Below are 8,481 nucleotides of genomic sequence, written 5' to 3' on the forward strand. Positions count from 1 at the left end.
CGGTTCCGACCCATAGCGGCCCTGTACAGGGTTTCCAAGGTTATAAATCTTTACGGGAGCAGAAAGCCTCATCTTTCTCCTGCAGAGCAGCTGGTAGTTTTGAACTGCTGACCTTGAGGATCACAGCCTGACTCATAACCACTATGCTACCAGAGCTCCTTATTTTGCCAGTAGAACCCTTCAATATTTCAAGTTAAAGCCTGATTTTTTTCTTCAGTTCTTTCAGCTTAAGAAATGTTGAGAATGTTCTTCTCTTTTGGTTTTATAACTCCAGATATTTGCACATTTCATAATAATATTTGACTGTCTTCTAGCGCTGCCCTTTAACTATTTTCTATTCAGCTCTTTGACTTCCTCATTTCTTCCATTTGCATTAGCATCTCTATGCTGAAGAGCAAGTTTCTGAATATTTTCTGACATCCATTTTGGGCTCTTTCTTTTTTCTTTTCCTCTTAATGACCTTTTTGATTTCTTCCTGTATTATGTTCTTGATGTCATCCCATAACTCTTCTAGTCTGTCATTGTTGCTGTTGTTATGTGCCGTCAAGTAGGTAGCGACCCTGTACAGGGGTTTTGAGGCTGTAAATCTTTACGGGAGCAGAATTTATCAAATCTGTTCTTGAGATGATCTCTAAATTTTAATGGAATATGTTCAAGGTCAAATTTGGCTCTTAAGGACTTGTTTTAATTTTCTTCAGCTTCAGCCTGAACTTGCATATGAGCAATTGATAGTCTATTCCACAGTTTTCCTGGCCTTGTTTCCTCTGATGATATAGACCTTTTCCACCATCTCTTTCCTCAGATGTAGTCAATTTGATTTTTGTGTATTTCATCTGGTGAGGTCCATTTGTGTATTCATCTTTTATGTTGTCTCTCATAATTTGGACATATTGTCAGAAGGGACCATTAGTTGGAGAAGGATATCATGTTTGGTAGGGTGGAAGATCAGAAAAACAGGAAGACTCCAGTGAGATGTATTGGCAAAGTGGCAGCATCCATGCACTCAAGCATGGCAACAATTGTGAGGTTGGCCCAGGACAAGGCAGTGTTTCATTCTGTTGTGCATAGGGTCACTATGAGTCAGTACCAACTTGATGGCACCTAACAACAACAACAAATGGTATTTGCAATGAAAAGTCATTGGTCTTGCAAAATTCTATCATGCATTCTCTAGCTTCGTTTCTATCTCTAAGGCTGTATTTTCCTACCACTGCTCCTTCCTCTTTGTTTCCAACCTTTGCATTCCAATCACCAGTAATTTTCAATACATCTCGAATACATGTTTGATCAATTTCAAACTGAAGAAGTTGGTAGAATTCTTCAATTTCATCATTACTAGCTTTAGTGATTGGTGTGTAAGTTTGAATAATGGTGGTATTAATAGGTCTTCCTTGTGGGAGTATGGATATTATCCTACCACAGACAGTGTTGTGTTTTAAGATAGAACTGGAAATATTCTTTTTGATGATGAATATGGTGCCATTCCTCTTCAATTTGTCATTCCCAGCATAGTAAACCATGTGATTGTAGGATTCAAAATGGCCAGTACCAGTCCATTTCAGTGTGGTACTGTGTGCTAATGCTCAGGACCACAAAGTTGGTGGTTCAAGCTCACCAGTCGCTCCTCAGAAACCCTATGCATAGTTATGAGTGGAAACCAACTCTACGACCCTTAAAAACAACAACAACAATGCCTAAGATATCTATGTTTGTGTGTTCCATTTCATTTTTGACAACTTCCAATTTTTGCTTCCACCTTCCAGTTATTAATGATTTTTTCCAGCTGTTTCTCTTCATTTTAAGTTGTGTCCCACAAGCAACTGAAGGTCCCAAAAGCTTTACTCCATTTGTACCATCACGGTCAATTCTACTTTGTGGAAGCAGCTCTTCTCCAGTCTTATTTTGAGTGCCTTCCAATCTGAGGGTTTCAGTTTCAAGTACTATATCTCAAAATATTCTGGTGCTCTTCATCATGTTTCAATACTCAATATTCTGGTGCTCTCTGAAAGTGTTCCACTTCTATTCATAAGGTTTTCAATGACTAAGTATTAGGAAGTAGTCGTCTCCCCTTCTTCCTAGTCTGTCTTAGTCTGGAACTCAGCTGAAACCTGTCCGCCATCAGTGACCTTGCTGGTGTTTAAAATAACTATGGTATTGATTCCAGAATCATAGCAACATGTAAACCACCAAAGTACAACAAATTGATAGACAAATGATAGGGAAACTCTACGTAAGTTCGCTATGAATCATAACCGACTCAACAGCACTTAATAATAACATTTCTCACTAGTAATGTTGTTCTCCTTACTGACTTATTTATTGCTTGGCTTATAATTAAGTCATGGGAGTGAGTTCAGTTCCAGACCTGAATGGTGACAAACATCCATAGTCTTGGAATTCCACTAGTCTTTATCTGACTAGTAACCATGATTGTTTTTATTATTTTGAGTTTTTGTTCCACATTTTCTCTCATTCTATCTAGGACCTTCTATTGTTATCCCCTTAATAACAATTAGTATTGGTAGCCAGGTATTGGTAGCACCATCTAGTTCTTCTGATCTCAGGGTCATGAAGACTGATGTTCTTGTGGCTCCACAAGAAGAAGACAGTATAGGAAGAAGGTGAGATAGTCTAACTCAGAATATTTAGTCACTGAAAACCTTATGAATAGCAGTGGAACACTGTCAGCACCAGATTATTGAATATTGAAACATGATAAAGAGCACCAGAATATTGTCAGATATTGTGCCAGAAGATGAGCCCCTCAGGTTGGAATGCACTCAGTGCAACAGGGAAGAACTACCTCCTCAAAGTAGAGTTGACTGTGTTGATGTGAATGAAGCAAAGGCCTCGGGACCTTCATTTGCTGATGAGGTACAATTCAAAATGAAGGGAAACAGTTGTAAACATCCACTAATAATCAGAACACGAAATGTACCAAGTATGAATCTAGAAAAATTGGAAATTGTCAAAAATGAAATGGAATGCGTAAACATCGATATCCTAGGCATCAGTGGGCTGAAGTGGGCTGGTATTGGCCATTTTGAATTTGACAATCATGTGGCTTACTTGTTAGGAATGACAAATTGAAGAGGAATGGCCTCACATTCATCATCATGACCAGTCATGAAGTACAATGCTGTCTGTGATAGGATAATATCCATACACCAACAAGGAAGACCAGTTAATACCACTATTATTAAAATTTACGCCAACTACTAAAGCCAGTGATGATGAAATTGAAGAATTCTACCAACTTCTTTAGTCTGCAATTTATCACACATGCAATCAAGATTTATTGATTATTACTGGTGATTGGAATGCAAAGGTTGGAAACAAAGAGGAAGAAGAAGTGATAGGAAATATGATCTTGGTGATAGAAATGATGCTGTAGATCACATGATAGAATTGCAAGACCAATGACTTCTTCATTGCAAATACGTTTTTTAAACAACATAAAAGATGACTATACACATGGACTGCACCAAATGGAATACAGAGAAATCAAACTGACTACATCTGTGGAAAGAAACTGTGGGAAGGCCGAAACAAAGCCAGGGGCAGACTGTGGAATAGGCATCAACTGCTCATATGCAAATTCAGGCTGAAGCTGAAGAAAATGAAAACAAGTCTGTGAGAGCCAAAATATGACCTTGAATACATTACACCTGAATTCAGAGATTATCTGCAGAACAGATTTATTAGACATTAAAGACCAAAAGCCAGAAGAGTTGTGGGGTGACATCAAGAACATCATACAGGAAGAAAGCAAAAGGTTATCAAGAAGACAAGAAAGAAGGAAAAGATCAAAACAGATGTGAAAAGACTCTGAAACTTGCTCTCCAATATAGAGATGCTAAAGCAAACGGAAGAAGTAAGGAGGTACAAGAGCTGAACAGAAAATTTCAAAGGTCAGTTCAAGAAGACAAAGTCAAATATTATAATGAAATGTGCAAAGACCTAGAGTTAGAAAACAAAAAAAGGAAGAAGACACTCAGCATTTCTCAAGCTGAAAGAACTAAAGAAAAATTCAAGCCTCGACTTGCGGTGCTGAAAGATTCTATGAGCAAAATATTGAATGATGTAGAAAGCGTCAAAAGAAGATGGAAGGAATACACAGAATCACCCTACCAAAAAGAAATGGCCAATGTTCAACTATTTCAAGAAGTAGCATATAATCAAGAGCCAATGATGCTGATGGAAGAATTCCAAGATGCATTGAAGTCATTGGCAAAGAATAAGGCACCGGGAATTGATGGAATACAAATTGAAATCTTTCAATAAACTGATGCAGCACTATAGGCATTCATTTGTCTATGCCAAGAAATTTGGAAGACAACTACCTGGCCAACTGACTGGAAGAGATCACTATTTATGCGCATTCCAAAGAGAAGTGACCCAACAGAATTCGGAAATCATCCTTGGTCATTGATATCCCATGTGAGTAAGTTTTACTAAAGGTATTACAAAAATGGCTACATTCATACATTGACAAAGAATGGCCAGAGGTTCAAGCTGGATTCAGAAGAGGACACGGAACGAGGGATATCATTGCTGATGTCAGTTGAATCTTGGCTGAAAGCAGAGACTATCAGAAACATTTTTATCTGGTCTTTATTGAGTATGCAAAGTCTTTTGACCATGTGCATCATGAATAGCTATGGACAACATTGCAGAGAATGAGTATTCCTGAACACTTACTTGTGCTCATGAGGAACTTGTACATAGACAAAGAAGCAGTTATTGAACAGACTCTGAATGGTTTGAAATTAGGAAAGGTGTGGACCAGGATTGCAGTCTTTTGCCATGCTTATTCAATCTGTATGCTGAACAAATAATATAAGAAGCTGGGTTATATAAAGAAAAATGTGGCACTAGAATTGGAGGAAGACTCATTAACAACCTACAATATACAGATGATACAACCTTGCTTATTAAAAGTGAAGACAACTTTAAATACTTGATGAAGATCAAAGACCTCATCAAGTATTTCATCAAAGCCTTCTGTATGGGTTGCATCTCAATGTAAAGAAAATAAAAATCCTCACCACTGGATCAATAAACAACATCCATATAAATGGAGAAAAGGTTGAAGTTGTCAAAGACTTCATTTTGCTTGGATCAACCATCAACACTCATGAAAGCAGCAGTAAAGAAATCAAATACTGTATTGTATTAAGCAAATCTGCAGCACAAGATCTCTTTAAAGTGTTGAAGAACAAAGACAGCAGTTTGAGGACTAAGGTGCACCTGATCCAAGCCATGCTATTTTCAGTAACCTCATATGCATGTGAAAGTTGGACATTGAATAAGGGAGACCATAGAAGAATTGGTGCATTTGAGTTATGGTGTTGGAGGAGAATATTGGATGTACCATAGACTGCTAAAAAACACAAACAGATTTGTGTTGTAAGAAGTGCAGCCAGAGTGCTCCATAGAAGACAGGATGGCCAGATGTCATCTCTCATATTTTGGACATATTATCAGGAGGGACCAGTCACTGGAAAAGGATATCATGTTCAGTAAGGTGAGGGGTCAGAGAAAAAGAGGAAGACCCCCAACAAGATGGATTAGCACAGTGGCAGCAACAATGGACTGGGGTGTAGCGATGATTGTGTGGTTGGTTCAGGACCGGGCAGTGTTTCGTTCTGTTGTGAAAAGGGTTCCAGTGAGTTGGCACTGACCTGATTGCACCTAACAACAACAACAATACCCTCTTGTTATTTACCCTGCTTTACCTCCTCCACTCTGATAAACTTCAAAGAATATTTCTTTCCATGTGTAAAACTTTCTTGACTTTTTATAGCAATGGTCTCATGTAATATTTGTCTTTCACTCAATAAAGCTATTAATATGTAAAATAAGATTAAGTACAAGAAGCTAATATATATTACTCTCACATATGAACATAAAGAGTACATTCATAAGTTAAATTTTGATACATCATATTTATTAAAATTCTACCTTAGTAGAGTATGTAAGAATTCTTAATACTAGAACACTTAATAATATAACTTGTTTTAAAAAATTAAATAATTAAAACATGAATGTTTCAATATTTTTATTCAATAGTTATTTATTTATTTTTGTGGAGTTCTAGAGTGACACTGTATGATAAGCACTAGACTGCAAAGCCGGTTTGCACTGCAAGGTTTGTGGTTCAAACTCAACAGTTGAAACCCTATATAGGGTCACTATGAGTCAGAACTAACTCGATGGCACTTAACAAAAACAATATGGATAGAAAAAAAATTTCCTTGTTTGTAGATAAAATCAAATTATCATTTAAAAATTTAATAGATCTACAAATGAATCATTTATACTAAGAAAATAGTTTGGCAAAGTTGACAAATACAATACAAAAGTACAAAATTCAGCAGTATTCCTATATACTAAAAATAGTCAAGTAATAAATGAAAAAGAATTATGAAAACCCCATTCAAAATAGATATAAAAAATATAAGGTTTCTAGTAGGTATGATATGTATCAAAATAATTTTCATCAATGACAAGGCAGATCAGCCTTGGTGAAAGGAAACCATGTTGTTGAGTTTGTATAACCATCATCAAGCCAGCCATTATTTTGAACCTCTTTGACAGTAGGGCCTTACTGGTAAGAATTTATTCTAGATATATTCACATAGTCTTGGTGCATTCTCATATATTTAAAATGTATGTACTGTGTATCAAGCATGCTTGAAACTATCTTAATATTATTGAAAAAGTAGTGAAGATGTCAGAATATTCCCTTTATCGCTTATAGTTGGTATTCTCTGCTGCAGATAAGTAGGGGTGGAGGAGAGGATGATAGGTGCAAATGTATAAGAAAATAAAGATGCAAAAGGTAATTTCAGAAAGCAACAGTAACTCCTTTTTTTTTTTTTTTTAACTATGATAATGCTACTCTTTAACTTTGTTAAACTATGATAATGTTAATCTCACATGATTTTGAGATAGCATTGACTTGATGGCAATGGTTTTGGTTGGTTTTTCCCAAAACTCCATCTCACCACTAATCCTCCGATTTGCTCCATAATCTAAGGGATCTTTGATGAAATTTTGTTGGTTTCCTCGTGGAGTTTGCCAAAGGCCTTGCCCAATGCTTGCTCTGACATTAACACTCACGTTCTGCAGTTTCTGCAGCATCATTAGAGCTGAGTAAGAGAGCAAGTTATCTAGGAATGTGTGCAAACTGGGAAATCTTACTTTGTCCTGGGTTCACTCACAGCTGGAGATAACTGGCTACCAGGAAAATGGTTTGAAGAAGAATAAACAAATGTGCTATTTATAGTCTCTATTAGATATGTCTGGTATGGTGCTATAGAATCAGCACTGGACTGTGAACCACAGCTCAAACCCACTAGCTGCTCCTTGGAAACCCTATACAGGATCGGTATGAATTGGAATCGACTCTATGGGATTTAACAACAACAATTAGATATGTCTACACTTAGTCAACATTTTCAAATACCCCAAGTACCCCCAATGTCTATACCTTTCATCATGGTGCAAATGTATACCGTTCTGATTCTTTGTATAGCTTATAGATCTTTTCCTTGAAGAAAATTAAGTCTGACTTACTTCAGCAAACCAAAATAAAACAAAATAACAAAAAAGCATTAGAACAGAAAATCATGAACATGGTCCAGGATAGCTCACAGCATTAAGGTGGTAAGGAAAACAGGATGTAGAGCATTGGTCCAACTGGCACCTATTACCATGATTGTTGTGTACCATGAAGTTGGTTCCAACTCATAGTGACCCTTTATAGTGTTTCCGAGGCTGCAAATCTTTACAGGAGCAGAAAGCCTCATCTTTCTCCAATAGAATGGCTGGTAGTTTCAAACTGCTGGCCTTGAGGTTAACAGCCTGACTCATAACCACTACAATACCAGAGCTCCTCCCTACTACCATAGTGATCCTGTATAGAGTTTCTGAAACTGTAAATATTTACTGGAGCAGACAGACTCATCTTTCTCCTATGAAGCCACTAGTGGGTATGAACTGCTGACTTTGTGGTTAGTGGTCCAGTGCTTATCCTACAGTGCTACCCAGGCTCCTTACTAACTGGTTCAGGGGGTTGAATTTCAACACTTTTCTTTGGTGGATATAGTTCAACTAACAACAAGCTACTATTGCACTGCAACCAGAATGACTGACTTCTACCTCTCTGAATCGCTTCTCAAGATTCAGATTCCTAACAGAAAGAGTTGTATGATGTTGGAGGTTAGGTCCAGAAGGTAAAAGCCTTCTGCATATGTAGTTGCCAAGAGACCTAAAAAACAATGACCAGAACACAATCTGAGAGACATTAGTTTATTACAGAAAATAAAATAAAAGGGATGATTTGTCAACAAGGGGAGTTACTTACAAAGGACAAACAAAAACCAGCTGTTTCCAGTGGCAGCCAGCTAGACAGTGACATTTTTCTGAGTGAGGGGCATGAGCTAGGGTCTTTTTATATCATAGGATATACAGGCT

The sequence above is a fragment of the Chrysochloris asiatica genome, unplaced genomic scaffold (assembly GCF_000296735.1).
Source record: "Chrysochloris asiatica unplaced genomic scaffold, ChrAsi1.0 scaffold00077, whole genome shotgun sequence".
Lineage (NCBI taxonomy): Eukaryota > Metazoa > Chordata > Mammalia > Afrosoricida > Chrysochloridae > Chrysochloris > Chrysochloris asiatica.